The 18,204-nt window shown below is 36.0% G+C and overlaps 1 protein-coding gene across 5 annotated transcripts in view; it reads right to left on the bottom strand.

Annotated features, from left to right (window-relative positions):
- Positions 1-18,204, bottom strand: part of ZPLD1 (zona pellucida like domain containing 1) — a 313,221-nt gene that overhangs the window by 99,690 nt on the left and 195,327 nt on the right. For 2 of the 5 annotated variants that reach the window (XM_061193039.1, XM_061193038.1), the window contains exon 2: positions 15,132-15,203. The exons of the other annotated variants lie outside the window; for them this stretch is intronic. The gene's annotated coding sequence lies outside the window, so the exon portion shown is untranslated. The remainder of the gene's footprint in view (positions 1-15,131; positions 15,204-18,204) is intronic. 5 annotated transcript variants of the gene reach the window in all.

Raw genomic sequence — 18,204 nt, 5'->3', positions numbered from 1 at the left:
AGGTTAGGGGTAGAAGCTGGGAACCTACTTTGAAGCTACTTAGAACAGAAAGCACACTGTTCTTATATTGTATGTTTATTGCTAGAGCTTAAAATTATCTTTGTGGGAAAACACAGGGTTTTAAAATAGATTGTATATTTATTTGGGGTAGCTTGGGAAAGTCTCATGGAGACTTTTGGGACCTAATTCACCACCTCTATCAAGTCATGCCTTGGCATTTCAGGGGAGGAAAAATAATTTTTCTACTACCCTTCTAAGTTCTCACTGGGGCCCCTCTAACAAGAGAAAAACAAGTTTATTAACATGTGTAACTCATGAATACATAGGAGATCCCTTGGGGGTAAAAATAAATAACTTCTAGAGGTGGCTATGAATTTAGGCTTAAATACCCATCTTAATATGGGGAGGGGAGGAGAGATGTAAGCCTCTGAAGGGACAGTCAATGATTTTTAGGAAAGATGAATGGGCCCTTAGAAAAACAGATTAGAGGTACAATGGTTTGTGACAAAGTTTGTCTGGGTGTGGTGTCAACCTCTAGTCTCCTCTTCTGTGATGAGTCAATCCTCTTTGAATGATGAAATTCCCCCCTACCTCAGGATGGGATTGATGACAATTGAGTTCCTTTTGGAGCATTTGTCTTTAAGCAAATAAGGGGAATTCAGGGAAAGCCTTTCCCTGAATTTGCTGTTTTCAAGTGCCTACAACTCAATCAATAAAACAAAGCAGAATATTTGGGGGTGGCATGTCTTGAACTCCTACAGTCATATTTTGGGCTGGCATATCCTGCCACCTTTCAGCATTAACTCTGAAAACTGATAAACTTGCCAATATAACAAGGAGGGTGTGACAAATTATATATCATTTTTGGCTTGGTTTATAAGCATTCCTTCAGATGCCTTCCTCAAGTCCAAATTACATTTACATTTTTCAATGTCCAATATGCTATCAACCCTACCATCATCACATAATACAAATAATTCTCAATAATTCTTTCTTCAGTCAACATCAGAAAACCATGACATTCAAGATCTCATCTGAGAATACAATCATTAACTTTCTGTTGCATTATCTAAAGGCCTGGCAAGAGAAATGATATCAAAAATGACCACCACCAAAGAATATGCCATCTATCTGATTCTCAAGTTACATATTAAACTCAGTCTTTTCTTTGGATCAAGTTATGGAACCAGAAAGCTATATAAATGAACCACGTTAACCTAGACCCAAGCAGAATCACTCTCCCTGAGTTATGTCTCAATATTCAACCCTAAATTTATACCTAGGGTCCAAATGAGAAAGAAACATGAAGCATGCTGCCATGGTACTATAAAATCAAAATAAAATTACTGTCTTTTAGATTATTCAGAGCCTCTTACATTGAAATTTTTTTAATAGGAAATACAATGTTTGATTTTTGATGTGGCTTGAGGTTGGTTGTACATGGCAAGGACATGGTTTAACCTAGAACCTATATTCATTTAAGGTAGTTTAGAGGACTCTGATGGAAAGTAATAGGACCTAAAGCCCCCCCAACAAGAAATAATACATTTCTTTTAGATTTTAGTACCTAAGAGGACCCCTGAGTCAAGATGACAGGCCAACCATATGTGTATATCATTTTTGCCTCTGGAAAATTCACTAAATTAATTGTAAAGAAATAAAGCATAATAACTGAAACTGAGTAGTGGCAATATCTCCATTCCAGGGCACATCAAGTCTATTTTCAAGGACCAGTCTTCTTCATTTATTTAATTACCTGCCTGAGCCATATGGGCATTTGCGTGGGCAGACTGTGTCCACAAGGAAAGAATTACAAAGGGAAGGAAGTGAAACAAAAATGATGACGTGGGAAAAAGAAGTCACTGCCCAGGGAAGTAGGCTTGAAAAGAGAGACAGCAGAGAGTAGACATTAGGATTTTCAAACCCCATGACAAGGGTAAGACTTGGGGTTAAAAATAGGAACATTAATTAAAAGTCAAGCTCCCACCTCTCTCTCTTTTTTTTTTTCCTTTAAAAAGTTTATTATAGCTTTAAAATTGCAATTCAAAACAAAATTAAAGAACATAGAGAAGCAAAATATTGTTTATTTCCTTAAAAGGGATATTTATAGTCTCCTCCCTGCCGTGCAAAGAGAGGCACTGTGAACATCAGGGTTGAGTCCTTTTCTCTATGCATACATGGGTATGTATATACTTTTTCACAAATATAGGATCATATGTATTATTTAATAATATGAATTTTTAAATAAATTTATTTTTATTTATTTACTTTTGGCTGCATTGGGTCTTCGTTGCTGTGCGTGGCCTTTCTCTAGTTGCGACGAGCGGGGGCTACTCTTCGTTGCAGTGTGCGGGCTTCTCATTGTGGTGGCTTCTCGTTGCGGAGCACGGGCTCTAGGCGCGTGGGCTTCAGTAGTTGTGGTGCGTGGGCTCAGTAGTTGTGACTCACTGGCGCTAGAGCACAGGCTCAGTACTTGTGGCTCACAGGCTTAGTTGCACTGCGGCATGTGGGATCTTCCCGGACCAGGGCTGGAACCCGTGTCCCCTGCATTGGCAGGTGGATTCTTAACCACTGCACCACCAAGGAAGCCCCAGTAATATGAATTTTTTATTTCACTATTTCTCCTGAATATCTTTCCTATCCTATAATCTCTTAAGAAATTGCATACTGTTCTAGAACATCATTTGTAATGCAAATACATAATTTACTGAACTATCTGTATCACTGGACATTTTCTTGTCTCTGACACTGTGGATTTTTTTTCTTTTTTGAATTTTTGAATTTTATTTTATTTATTTTTTATACAGCAGATTCTTATTAGTCATCAGTTTTATATGCATCAGTGTATACTTGTCAATCCCAATTGTCCAATTGATCACACCACCACCCCCAACCCCCCGCCGCTTTCCCCGCTTGGTGTCCATACGTTTGTTCTCTACATCTGTGTCTCAACTTCTGCCCTGCAAACCAGTTCATCTGTACCATTTTTCTACGTTCCACATACATGTGTTATTATACGATATTTGTTTTTCTCTTTCTGACTTACTTCACTCTGGATGACAGTCTCTAGATCCATCCACGTTTCAACAAATGACCCAATTTTGTTCCTTTTTATGGCTGAGTAATATTCCATTGTATATATGTACCACACCTTCTTTATCCATTCGTCTGTCGATGGGCATTTAGATCGCTTCCATGACCTGGCTATTGTAAATAGTGCTGCAATGAACATTGGGGTGCATGTGTCTTTTTGAATTGTGGTTTTCTCTGGGTATATGCCCAGTAGTGGGATTGCTGGATCATATGGAAATTTTATTTTTAGTTTTTTAAGGAACCTCCATAGTGTTCTCCATAGTGGCTGTATCAATTTACATTCCTACCAACAGTGCAAGAGGGTTCCCTTTTCTCCACACCCTCTCCGGCATTTGTTGTTTGTAGATTTTCTGATGATGCCCATTCTAACTGTTGTGAGGTGATACCTCATTGTAGTTTTGATTTGCCTTTCTCTAATAATTAGTGATGTTGAACAGCTTTTCATGTGCTTCTTGTCCATCTGTATGTCTTCTTTGGAGAAATGTCTATTTAGGTCTTCTGCCCATTTTTGGATTGGGTTGTTTGTTTCTTTAATATTGAGCTGCATGAGCTGTTTATATATTTTGGAGATTAATACTTTGTCCGTTGATTCATTGGCAAATATTTCTCCCATTCTGAGGGTTGTCTTTTCATCTTCTTTATGGTTTCCTTTGCTTTACAAAAGCTTTTAAGTTTCATTAGGTCCCATTTGTTTATTTTTGTTTTTATTTCCATTACTCTTGGAGGTGGATCAAAAAAGATCTTGCTGTGATTTATGTCAAAGAGTGTTCTTCCTATGTTTTCCCTAAGAGTTTTATAGTGTCCGGTCTTATATTTAGGTCTCCAATCCATTCTGAGTTTATTTTTGTGTATGGTGTTAGGAGTGTTCTAATTTCATTCTTTTACATGTAGCTGTCCAGTTTTCCCAGCATCACTTATTGAAGAGACTGTCTTTTCTCCATTGTATATCTTTGCCTCCTTTGTCATAGATTAGTTGACCATAGGTATGTGGGTTTATCTCTGGGCTTTCTATTTGTTCCATTGATCTATGGTTCTGTTTTTGTGCCAGTACCATATTGTCTTGATTACTGTAGATTTATAGTATTGTCTGAAGTCAGGGAGTCTGATTCCTCCAGCTCCGTTTTTTTCCCTCAAGACTGCTTTGGCTATTCGGGGTCTTTTGTGTCTCCATACAGATTTTGAGATGATTTGTTCTAGTTCTGTAAAAAATGCCATTGGTAATTTGATAGGGATTGCATTGAATCTGTAGATTGCTTTGGGTAGTATAGTCATTTTCACAATGTTGATTCTTCCAATCCAAGAACGTGGTATATCTCTCCATCTGTTGGTATCATCTTTAATTTCTTTCATCAGTGTCTTATAGTTTTCTGCATACAGGTCTTCTGTTTCCCTAGGTAGGTTTATTCCCAGGTATTTTATTCTTTTTGTTGCAGTGGTAAATGGGAGTGTTTCCATAATTTCTCTTTCAGATTTTTCATCATTAGTGTATAGGAATGCAAGAGATTTCTGTGCATTAATTTTGTATCCTGCAACATTACCAAATTCATTGATTAGCTCTAGTAGTTTTCTGGTGGCCTTTTTAGGATTCTCTATGTATAGTATCATGTCATCTGCAAACAGTGACAGTTTTACTTCTTCTTTTCCAATTTGGATTCCTTTTATTTCTTTTTCTTCTCTGATTGCCATGGTTAGGACTTCCAAAACTATGTTGAATAATAGTGATGAGAGTGGACATCCTTGTCTTGTTCCTGATCTTAGAGGAAATGCTTTCAGTTTTTCACCATTGAGAATGATGTTTGCTGTGGGTTTGTCATATATGGCCTTTATTATGTTGAGGTAGGTTCCCTCTATGCCCACTTTCTGGAGAGCTTTTATCATAAATGGGTGTTGAATTTTGTCAAAAGTTTTTTCTGCATCTATTGAGATGGTTTTTCTTCTTGAATTTGTTAATATGGTGTATCACATTGATTGATTTACGTATATTGAAGAATCCTTGCATCCCTAGGATAAATCCCACTTGATCATGGTGTATGATTCTTTTAGTGTGTTGTTGGATTCTGTTTGCTAGTATTTTGTTGAGGATTTTTGCATCTATACTCATCAGTGATATTGGTCTGTAATTTCTTTTTTTTTTCTTGTAGTATCTTTGTCTGGTTTTGGTATCAGGGTGATGGTGGCCTCATACAATGAGTTTGGGAGTGTTCCTTCCTCTGCAACTTTTTGGAAGAGTTTGAGAAGGATGGGTGTTAGCTCTTCTCTAAATGTTTGATAGAATTCACCTGTGAAGCCATCTGGTCCTGGACTTTTGTTGGAAGATTTTTAATCACAGTTTCAATTCCATTCCTTGTGATTGGTCTGTTCATATTTTCTATTTCTTCCTGGTTCAGTCTTGGAAGGTTATACCTTTCTAAGAATTTGTCCATTTCTTCCAGGTTGTCCATTTTATTGGCATAGACTTGCTTGTAGTAGTCTCTTACGATGCTTTGTATTTCTGCGTGTCTGTTGTAACTTCTCCTTTTTCATTTCTAATTGTATTGATTTGAGTCCTCTCCCTCTTTTTCTTGATGAGTCTGGCTAATGGTTTATCAATTTTGGTTATCTTCTCAAAGAACCAGCTTTTAGTTTTATTGATCTTTGCAATTGTTTTCTTTGTTTCCATTTCATTTATTTCTGCTCTGATCTTTATGATTTCTTTCCTTTTGCTAACTTTGGGTTTTGTTTGTTCTTTCTCTAGTTCCTTTAGGTGTAAGGTTAGATTGTTTATTTGAGATTTTTCTTGTTTCTTGAAGTAGGCTTGTATAGCTATAAACTTCCCTCTTAGAACTGCTTTTGCTGCATCCCATAGGTTTTGGATTGTCGTGTTTTCATTGTCATTTGTCTCTAGGGTATTTTTTGATTTCGTCTTAGATTTCTTCAGTGATCTCTTGATTATTTAGTAACGTATTGTTTAGCCTCCATGTGTTTGTGTTTTTTTATGTTTTTTCCCCTGTAATTCATTTCTAATCTAATAGCATTGTGGTCAGAAAAGATGCTTGATATGATTTCAATTTTCTTAAATTTACTGAGGCTTGATTTGTGACCCAAGATGTGATTTATCCTGGAGAATGTTCCATGCGCACTTGAGAAGAAAGTGTAATCTGCTGTTTTTGGATGGAATGTCCTATAAATATCAATTAAATCTATCTGGTCTATTGTGTCATTTAAAGCTTATGTTTCCTTATTAATTTTATGTCTGGATGATCTGTCCATTGGTGTAAGTGAGGTGTTAAAGTCCCCCATTACTACTGTGTTACTGTCGATTTCCTCTTTTATAGCTGTTAGCATTTACCTTATGTACTGAGGTGCTCCTATGTTGGGTGCATATATATTTATAATTGTTATATCGTCTTCTTGGGTTGATCCCTTGATCATTATGTAGTGTCCTTCCTTGTCTGTTGTAACATTCTTTATTTTAAAGTCTATTTTATCTGACATGAGTATTGCTACTCCAGCTTTCTTTTGATTTCCATTTGCATGGAATATCTTTTTCCACCCCTTCACTTTCAGTCTGTATGTGTCCCTAGGTCTGACCTGGGTCTCTTGTAGACAGCATATAGATGGGTCTTGTTTTTGTATCCATTCAGCAAGCCTGTGTCTTTTGGTTGGAGCATTTAATCCATTTACATTTAAGGTAATTATCAATATGTATATTCCCATGACCATTTTCTTCATTGTTTTGGGTTTGTTTTTGTAGGTTCTTTTCTTCTCTTGTGTTTCCCACTTAGAGAAGTTCCTTTAGCATTTGTTGTAGACCTGGTTTGGTGGTGCTGAATCATCTTAGCTTTTGCTTGGCTGTAAAGCTTTTGATTTCTCCATCGAATCTGAATGAGATCCTTGCTGGGTAGAATAATCTTGGTTGCAGGTTCTTCCCTTTCATCACTTTAAGTATATCATGCCACTCCCTTCTGGCTTGTAGAGTTTCTGCTGAGAAATCAGCTGTTAACCTTATGGGAGTTCCCTTGTAGGTTTTTTGTCATTTTTCCCTTGCTGCTTTCAATAATTTTTCTTTGTCTTTAATTTTTGTCAATTTGATTACTATGTGTCTCAGCATGTTTCTCCTTGGGTTTATCCTGTATGGGACTTGCTGCACTTCATGCACTTGGAAGGCTATTTCTTTTCCCATGTTAGGGAAGTTTTTGACTGTAATCTCTTCAAATATTTTCTCTGGTCCTTTCTCTCTCTCTTCTCCTTCTGGGACCTCTATAATGCGAATGTTGTTGCATTTAATGTTGTCCCACAAGTCTCTTAGGCTGTCTTCATTTCTTTTCATTCTTTTTTCTTTATTCTGTTCCGCAGCAGTAAATCCCACCATTCTGGCTTCCAGGTCACTTATCTGTTCTCCTGCCTCAGTTATTCTGCTATTGATTCCTTGTAGTGTAGTTTTCATTTCAGTTATTGTATTGTTCATCTCTGTTTGTTTGTTCTTTAATTCTTCTAGGTCTTTGTTAAACACTTCTTGCAACTTCTCAATCTTTGCCTCCGTTCTTTTTCCGAGTTCCTGGATCATCTTCACTCTCATTATTCTGAATTCTTTTTCTGGAAGGTTCCCTATCTCCACTTTGTTTAGTTGTTTTTCTGGGGTTTTATCTTGTTCCTTCATCTGGTACATAGCTCTCTGTCTTTTCATCTTGTCTGTCTTTCTGTGAATGTGGTTTTTGTTTCACAGGCTGCAGGATTGTAGTTCTTCTTGCTTCTGCTATCTGCCCTCTGGTGGATGAGGCTATCTAAGAGGCTTGTGCAAGTTTCCTGATGGGAGGGACTCGTGGTGGGTAGAGTTGGCTGTTGCTCTGGTGGGCAGAGCTCATTAAAACTTTAATCTGCTTGACTGCTGATGGGTGGGGTTGGGTTCCCTCCCTGTTGGTTGTTTCGCCTGAGTCAACCCAACACTGGAGGCTACTTAGGCTCTTTGCTGGGGCTAACGGCAGACTCTGGGAGGGCTCACCCCAAGGAGTACTTCCCAGAACTTCTGCTGCCAGTGTCCTTGTCCTCACGGTGAGCCACAGCCACTCCCCGCCTCTGCAGGAGACCCTCCAACACCAGCAGGTAGGTCTAGTTCAGTCTCCCCTGGGGTCACTGCTCCTTCCCCTGGGTCCCGATGTGCACACTTCTTTGTGCGTGCCCTCCAAGAGTGGAGTCTCTGTTTCCCCCAGTCCTGTCAAAGTCCTGCAATCAAATCCCACTAGCCTTCAAAGTCTGAATCTCTAGGAATTCCACCTCCCGTTGCCAGACCCACAGGATGGGAAGACCGATGTGGGGCTCACAACCTTCACTCCAGTGAGTGGACTTCTGTGGTATAAGTGTTCTCCAGTCTGTGAGTCACCCACCCAGCAGTTATGGGATTTGATTTTATTGTGATTGCACCCCTCCTACCATCTCACTGTGGCTTCTCCTTTGTCTTTGGATGTGGGATATCTTTTTTGGTGAGTTCCAGTGTCTTCCTGTCAATGACTGTCCAGCAGCTAGTTGCGATTCTGGTGTTCTCACAAGAGGGAGTGAGAACACGTCCTTCTACTCCACCATCTTGGTTCAGGCCCCTTCCCACCTCTCTTTATTTTCATCTGGCACCCAGATATCTACTGCTTGGACAAAAAAATCAAGTCTCTTCTCTAAAGGATTTCCTGAGCCCCAGAAAAAATGTCTCTTAATTTCTGACATTTTCATACAGCTGTAACAGTCACATATCTGCCCAACTGCTCTAAAATAAACCTATCAAAGGCCCCAACTGTGCACTGAATTATGATGTGCTTTTATGGTTTTATTTTTAAGTATGATTAGGCAGCAAAGCATAATGAGATCTTTGAGACAAACCTGCAACATGAAATAGAGAAACTCATGTTAAACAGAAAAATGTTATTCTAGAGGAAATGGACATAATTCAGAGGGTAGAAGAGAATATTAAAATAATGGAAATAAAATCCTCAAAAATAAATCAGTACATATAGAAAAAAAGATAATAGGTAGATAGGTAGGTAGGTAGACAGACAGATAGATACACTGTTGAGGGGGTAATCCAATAATATCTCTTGAAATTAAAATTAATAATATCTTTAAAACTTAATAGAAATCATTGAAAGATTAAAAAAATTAAATATTGCCAAAAAACTAGTAAAAGAAGACAGAAAAATGAGAAAATATAAAAGATTTCAAGAGTATATCAATGCATCATCCAAGAAGTCCAACATCTAATCAACTAGAATTCAGATGCTCAGACCAGAGTGGACAGAGACAAGAAAAACATCAAAGGAAAAATGAGTGAGAATTTCTCAGAACTAAGGGACATGATCTCAGGGTTGAAAGAGCAGACTAAGTGCTCAACATAATAAATCAAAAAATAAACACAACTAGACACTTTGCTGTGAAATTTTGGAGTTCTCTTTGGATAAAGAAAAAATTCAAAATGCTTCAGGTGGGATTAAAATTTACCTACAAATAAAAGAAAATTACCAGCAGAAGACTTATCATCAATACTACATGCTAGAAAATGATATACTAATGCCTTCAAAATATGAGAGAAAATAATTCTTAACCTAGATGGAAGTTCCAAGGTTACAGTTTTGAGTCAAGATTTAGTCAAGATTTTTAGAGCAGCTAGTGATTGAGGGTAGTGGTGTCTGAGAAAGGGGGTCAAGAAAGAATATCAAATATAAACATTTCCCAAATGGGATTGCCATACCCTAAGACAAGGATAAGATTTGGGGTCTTAATTTTTTTTTTTTTTAATGATGACAAAATACAAAAGAAAACAATGAAGAAATGGGAGCAGAGCATTTTGATGTACAAAAGCCTGATTGGCACTTCCATTTACTACTCTTATATAGTCAGAATAACATGAAAATGTATATTAGCTATCAAATTTTAAAACTAATCTATAGGTAAACAGAAAATATATATTATAAAATGAAATATGTTTTCATCAACTTTGATGATGCAAAAGTAAAAATGACAGAATTTGGGAGATGTGGGAGAGCTGAAGAGAAGGTCATGGGTGCTAATATCCTCATCTTATAAAGTGATGAGTCAAGAGATACAGCTCATAGGTAATGTGGAAGAAAAAATGATGGAAATACATAAATTAAAATTAGAAAAGTAGCCAGCATAAGATTGAAAAATAATAATGTAATTTAACAGAAGGATGGAGGAAATATTGGGGGAGAATAAATGACTAAATCCTTGCTATTATGGCAGAAAATAAATAGAAGATGTCAAAAAAATAATTTATTAAGAAATATCAGCATAATCATATTATTTAGAAATGCTAAGATGACAACTGGGACAAACAGCTGAAAGATTAAAAACGGATGCTTCTGGAGAGGGAGATGGAATAAGTAAGTCTTGTTTCCATTATAAGTAATTCTGCATAACTTTATTTTTAAATAAACATACGTATTTCTTTAATAACTAAAAAATAAGATCAATTAAATACTTACAACTGCCAAAATGTAATAATAAACCTCCAAGGTTCTGAAATCAAACTGATCAAAAATAAGTTTCCAACAGTAAACACATTTTTCTTCAAGAATTTTACAAACTATTTCGGAGATTATAAAAATGAATTTACCTACAATGAAAGAATGAAAAATACTTATAAGTGTATCCTTAAATTATAGAATGAGGAGTAACTCATTGGGTAGTTCCTTGAGGAGAGTTCTCAAATTTGGCTACACAACAGAATCAATAGGATTTTTAAAAATAGACCTTATTAAATCAACTTCCTGGGATCCACCACCCAGGCACATGTGTTTCTAAAATAGCATCCAAGTGAATTTAAAGTGCCACCAAGGTTGAAAATCACTGCCCTAAAAAGAGGGGTTATTTCGTAGTGTTTCCATAAGGAATCCCCTCCCAGCATTTCTAGAGTAATTTATATGTTTCTCTGGGATCAGGAGAAAACTCAGTTGAGAAATGGAGAAAGTGGGAAAAGATATAATAATTCTCTTGTAAGAATTAAAACACAACAATCAACCAAGAGACAACTTGGTTCAAAGAAATCTAATTGAGTGAGTGGTAGCAGGAAACAATGACAGGAGATTCAGAAGTTGAGGTCAACATTTCTGGGAACTGAACAGGAGCAGGAGGAGAGAAATTTCCTGATCTGATAGGCAATATTGTTTGTGCCTATGACCAAGTTCTAAGTGTGTGTTCATAACCTTGTTGCTACTAACAGTGAATCATGCTTGCAAATAAAATAATCAATTTACATGCATAGTATAATTTAAACAAATTTAAACAAATCCTATGAATAATGTCCTAAGAAATAACAAGTTTAGGAAATAAAATAAGTCCTTACATTAGCTACTTTGGCACATGATCCTGTACAGTGAGTGACATTAACTTTACTAGGATTAAGAACATTACGCTATTTCAAGATAACCTAGTTTTCTTCATTGGTGTTTACCAGTGTTTGAATATGCACTATGGCTACAGTTCTTTGAAAATGCTACTAAATTTAATATTTTATTTATATTTGTAATAATTTACTCACATATCCATAAATACCATGAAGAATGTTAGAAATATTTTAAGAATCATTTATGATTTGTGTAATTCCAAAGAATTCCAGTTTCTCATTGGCAAATCCCAAAGAGTAATATCTGCCAGGAATTTGGAAACATTACACCTCTCCTTTATATTAAAAGTATAAAAAATTAATAATAATAGTATAAAGTGAGGAGTGCTTTAAAAAATCAAAAGTCTTCACACTTTTTTCAAGTGAGGAAGACTTCTTAACCAGTGGGAACAATGGACTTTGGGGAGAGAGATATGTGTGAGATGGTGGGGGAGAAGAAGTATTGATAGAACATTGGCATCGGATCAATGAAGAAACAACTGGACAATTTCAGGGACTTCTGGAAAAGTTCTACATGTATGCAGTGACTAATGAAGAAATTGAGGCAAGAAAACACCAATCCATCCCCCGGAATTCATAGAACTGAAAGAAAACATGTAGCAGCCATTATCTCACTAGTCCTCCAGTTAGTCAGATTTTCTTTTTCCACTATTTATACAATAGAATAATCTCCAGTTCAAATCTTACAAGAGTGTTCTAACAAGATTACCTTTATTTGTTAACAAAGAGATGACCAAACCTATAGCAGAGAAATGTCCATCCATTCTTTGATGAGGCTCCCTCTTCTCTATTGAATTTGCAATTAACTTTTAATTAAAATTTTAATGAAATCTGAGATATAGAATGAGTAAAGATACTTAATATTTAATATTAAAAACACTAGTACAGAAAAACTTGGTGAGTTCTATTTTCTTTTCTCAAATATTGACAATAATATAACCTACTGTGTTTATCTTGCTACCTCATCCTTCAAGAATCTGAAAACTAAGTACTACAATTAATCACAGTAAATAATATTAGGCATTTCTTTAGCCTAATTGTTTTACCTTCTTTTTTATTACTTGTAATTTGATAGTTCTGATTCAAATTTTATTATATTTCTGTGTTTTGTGGTAAGACAACTCACTGGAGTACTAAGGAATAGAAGAGAACACATTTATTGAAAACATATAAGGTTCCATACAATTTTCATACTTTACTTAGTATATACTAATAATAATCCTATGAGGTTTGTATTATTATTCCCATTTTACAGATAAGAAAACAGATTCAGATGGGTTTAATGAATTTGCAAAGCAAATTAGAGCTAATTATCTGTGAATCCAGAGCTGGAATTTGAACTTGGATGTTTCTTACTACAAAGCCTATATTTTTTCTACTGTACCACAGCACTTTTTCTTTTTTCTTTGACTTTTTATTTATTTATTTTTTAACATCTTTATTGGAGTATAATTGCTTTACAATGGTGTGTTAGTTTCTGCTTTATAACAAAGTGAATCAGCTATACATATATATGGAATCTAAAAAAGAAGAATGGTTCTGAAGAACCTAGGGGCAGGACAGGAATAAAGACGCAGATGTAGAGAATGGACTTGAGGACACAGTGAGGGGGAAGGGTAAGCTGGGACGAAGTGAGAGAGTGGCATGGACATATATACACTACCAAATGTAAAATAGATAGCTAGTGGGAAGCAGCCACATAGCACAGGGAGATCAGCTCGGTGCTTTGTGACCACAACACTTTTTCTTTCCATAGGAACTGCAGTTACTGCCAGAGAATTGATGAAGCATGTCTTTCCTGGTTGTGATTATGGTATTATTAGAGTAGACTGCTATTTCTCTCGTTCAAACACACACACACACATACAAACACATGCCTAGACTCTAAAAGATGCGTGAGCAAAGACAAGGTACAGGAAAAGCAAAACATTCACACAATTGGTTGTGAGCCCCTGCTTGACTTCTGCAACAATGACATTTTCGTTCACTCTTATATCAACCTAGGAAAGCTGCAGAAGGTCTAGGGGACCATGCAAAGCAGAGAGAAAGTGAGGGTCCTCCCCATCTATACCCTCTGAAATCAGAGCTGGAGGAGTAGAGAGCGGGATAAGATCAATTAATCAAAGGTTTCCCCAAAATTCTGGCATATGAGAAGACTGAAATCTTTAAAAATTTTCTCTATAATGTTGTGGATCTATCCAAAAAGAACAAAAACAGGAAAATTTCTCTCTCTACTGCTATACTGCCAAAACTGAATGGGAATATTAAAATTTGTGAGAGGGCAATCAGAATGGGTGAGTGTGCAAAATTAAACTGTAAATAAATAAATCTGAAATGTTATAGTAAGTGGATAAGAGACTATAAAATATAAATTTTCTACAAATGAAACTTCTCTATTATGGTCTCTTTCTAGGGACAGAAAAGGAAACCACATTCACACAGCTTCAATTATCTTTCACATAATTGAAAAGATACTGTAAGGTAGATATTAAAGCAACTTGCTAACTATGATAATGATTCAATCAAAGCAAATGCTATTAAACACAATGAAACGTTATAAACGATTATGATTAGAGAAGCACAATTTAAATAATCCATAAAAATTTTTTAAATGATAAAACTATTCTTATAGGATTTACAGCTCCATTTGTTCCTCTTCTCTCCTAGCTGGTAAATTTGTCTAGCTACTTATTTATTAAAGTGCTTTAATCAAGGGAACTGCTCCATCATCACATTTCATTAAAGGTAGTCTTGAGCTGAGCACAACAGAAGGAGGTCATGATTGTGCTGCAGAGCTTCCCTACAATTAGGCAGTCACTAAAATGAAATGACTCTATCACTGATTAAATAGATTTTTATAGTTAAATAGGCTTTACTTAAACTAGTAAAACTGACTGACAAAAATATGCTCTTCTGCCTTATTCAGCATTAGCAAGTCCCTGTTTCCATCTTGAAATTTTCACCTAACTATTTTTAAACATTTTTTTAAAATTCTGATAGGTTTTTTCCTATATGCAGAGCAATTATATATTTTTAAAGTACTCTATAAGGAAGGCTCACTTAATCATTTTTAGGGGCTCTTCTAAAAAGTAGGTCAAGACTACCCTTTCAGCTGCAAGTGGAGAAGAGGGCACACTAAGTTCAAGTAAATTGATCAAGGTCCAATCATAAAAATAATTTATGAATGGATGTTTTTAAATTCCAGGATGCTATCAAAGAGTTTAAAAGAAAGCATTGTGTGAAATGAAGCTATTTCGTTATTCCTCTAATAAAGATGTTTAGCATGATGCCTCAGAACCAAGAAGCTGAAGATAGCCAGAAGGTGTGAAAATATGAGGAATTATAGGATTAATAATCAAATAAACTTTTAGCAACTACAAAGAACAGAACTAATATACAGTTCCCTCCTCAGGGCCATGGCCTGGTTCATAAGCCATGTACTCGCATGGCCTCTATATGTATTATACTCATTTAATAGCTTTGTAAGTCAATTTAAAGAATACATTACCTATAACTTAAATAGCTCTATCAATGTTGTCAACTTACACATACAACCAGAGATTATTTTTTGAAACTATTCTTATTACCAGAAATAATTAATAAAACAGTATACAATAAAGGATCTTAGAAAAGCAATGAAAGCTGTGCTCACCCATCTAGATATGAACTCTGCATTTCAGTATGTTTCTCAGTACACATCTCAGAGAAGTCTTGTTGATGATATCTGTAAGGAAAACGGCTTCTTAATTGATTCATCTCTCAAACCAACCCCAATTCTTCTGTTAGAAATTAGAGCCAACAGAAAGCTATATAAGTTATTGACAAGGAGTGTCATCAACCCACTAATCCAGACAGTGTTTAGTAATTCTTTAGTGCAGATTAAGACAACAGAAATTGCAAAGACAAGAAAAAGAATGAAAGATACATTAAAAAAAAGCAATTGAAAGTTTTTTAGATTATTCATTCATTTGTAACATGAATATCTATTGAGTGTCTCTTTTGTACTAGGCACCAGAGATACTATGGAGAGAGAAAAAAGGCATGGCCCCTGCTTTGGTGGGGCTTACCATTTATGCCAGAGAAATATTCTTTAATTCCACTTAATTGCTTTTGAAATTAGGAATACAGAAGAAAATATAATGAAGGCAAAATTTCACTCCTCTTTCTTCCCCTTTCTTGCTAGTCATCTGAATCCAGTGGGAGTGACCTCTGTCAGTTACTTAACTTCTATGTGCCCGTGTCCTTACAATAAAATGGAAGAAATAACGGCACCCACCTTAAAAGGTTATTCTGAAGAGGAAATGAGTTAGTCAATATAAAACACAATGTAGAACAATGTGTGGCATATAGGAGGACTTAATAAATGTTAGCAACTTGCTATTATATTTATTATGATTTTTTTTTAATTTCTCTGACATATCCTGAAGTGGTTAAGGCAAAAGTCACAAGAGATAGTAACTACCTCCATGTTACAAAGCCCTGGTAAATAAAGAGTTAGCTCATTTACAGAAACCCCGCATCAGGGGTCTTCACGTGTGCAGGATAAGATAAGTTTTACCCATCACAGAACTGGGAAAATCTGTTCTGGATAACTGGTGGCACAGAACAGCCAAGGGTTATTTGCATAGGAGGCTGAGAAGCACTTGCAGGGGAAAAAAGTAACTCATCATTAGAAATGAGAATGCTGCGCCCACAAATTTGGTGCAAAGCTACTGCGCCAGAATAAGGATGGTGAGGTGATGGTGAGCACTGCAAATACCTCATTCAAATTGCTCGTCAGTCCAGTCCCTGGACTCTTGCTCCAATCTTACAATGGGATACACTAACAGAGGGAGTAAAACATAAACTTTCTTCCCCCCAGTTGGATCTCCATGAGAAAGTTCAAGGTGTCAGCAATATCAGTGTCAGCAGATTCCTCTAAGATGGGCACTATGGACAGTAGAGGGGCCCTTTGCAGACTTGACTGGTCCAAATGCTGCTTTTGGTTCTAGAGCCCACAGGAGCTCCTCCACAGCAAAACAATGCTGAGGAGAGCACCCACAGCAAGTACCCCCAGGGTGACCAAGAGCACCGGTTCCCAGAGGTCATATGAAACATCCTCTTTGGGAAGCGCAATGCATTGGGGTTTAGACTTCCTGCAAAATAGGCATAGTTTATCCACAGAAATGCTAATTTGTATCTGTTAGTTTGATGCTGCTGTTACCCTCAATTTGTGTGGTTTAGGATATTCTAATTCTACTGTTCTTTAAAAAGCACTTTAGAATTTTTTTAATAGGTAAACATTTAAATATGTATTATTAAAGTGTTTTGATTCCTACCTAGAGTTTGGAAGCAGCAATATTTTTCTCATTTATTTTCAGTAGAGAATAAACCTTACTTCCTTTCCTGGGAATTAAAAAATCCTTTGTGTCATTTTTTACAGAAAATAAGCTTTACTGTCATGAAGCAGTTCCCTACCCTGCATCATTTTTGGTACATTGATAATACTTTTAACTTGGGTTGTGGTTTAGTAACTATAAGCACAAAAGATGTTGCTTTCTAATATTTGTCTCCAGGGTAAAATAAATTAATCCAGGAGATAGACTCCATCCTTGAACAAGAGATGGCTACTTCTAGACTGGGGGAAATTTGAAAGTTAAAATTAGACACACTCAGCTCAGTGCCTAGCTTTTGGTCTCCTGCTAAACAGAATGATTTTTAAGTAAGTGTTTTTAACAAACACGTTAAAACATGGTTCCAAGTGAGTGCTCTCCTTCAAAAAAGTTCATATATTTGAGAACTAACCACTTATTCCAATAAACATTGTTGTTACTCAAACCTTTATTAGAATTCATTTTGGTAATTTTTAGTGCTAGTTTATAAACTATACAAAGCACCAGACTCATCAATATAAATTATATGGTCCATCCTGATCTTCAGTTTAACTATCAGATTTAGTTCAAATTCCTTCTGACCTCTTCAGAAGCATGGAACCCACCTAAGTAAGAATAACCTTCACTAAAGTTTTTCAGGAGAAAATTCCCTGAAAGACATAACTAATGAGATTTGCAGCAATGTGCTGAGTAATAATGAAATAGTTATAATGTTTGTAATCTCCTGATAAATTTTAAGAAGCAATATTCTCATATGTACAAGCTTAAAAATGTGCATTACAGAATACATGTAATTTACAAATTTCCATAAAAAACATGAGTCTTGGCAAGGTCAAAACAAAAATTTGTATTTTGGAGTTGGTCATTTTGAAAACTGTGGCCAAACAATTTTAAAAGTTGGCAACTACTTTATACAAGCCCTTTGTAAAATCTTTTTCTGTGGTTAACTTTTGCAGTTGGGTGTTTTCTGGTAAAAAGAAAAAGTCAAACCAGTGACATACCACTAGCTCTACCCTCCTGTCCACAGCCCTCCTTGACTTCAGGTTTAGTATATTGGATCTTGTTACTGGGTTGTCTATGCATGGTGATCTGTGTACAGTCGGCCCTTTATATCCATGGATTCTGCAGCTGTGGATTCAACTAACCTTGACTTTAAAATGTTTGAAAAAAATTCAGAAAGTTCAAAAAAGCAAAACTTGAATTTGCTGCACACCAGCAACTATTTACACAGCATTTACATTATATTAGGTATTGTAAGTAATCTAGAGATGATTTAAAGTATACGGAGGGTGTGCCAAAGTTATATGCAAATACTGCACCATTTGATATACGGAACTTGAGCATCTGCAGAAT

This window comes from Eubalaena glacialis, chromosome 6 (genome assembly GCF_028564815.1).
Source record: "Eubalaena glacialis isolate mEubGla1 chromosome 6, mEubGla1.1.hap2.+ XY, whole genome shotgun sequence".
NCBI lineage: Eukaryota > Metazoa > Chordata > Mammalia > Artiodactyla > Balaenidae > Eubalaena > Eubalaena glacialis.
This window is presented reverse-complemented; position numbering and strand designations above follow the sequence as displayed.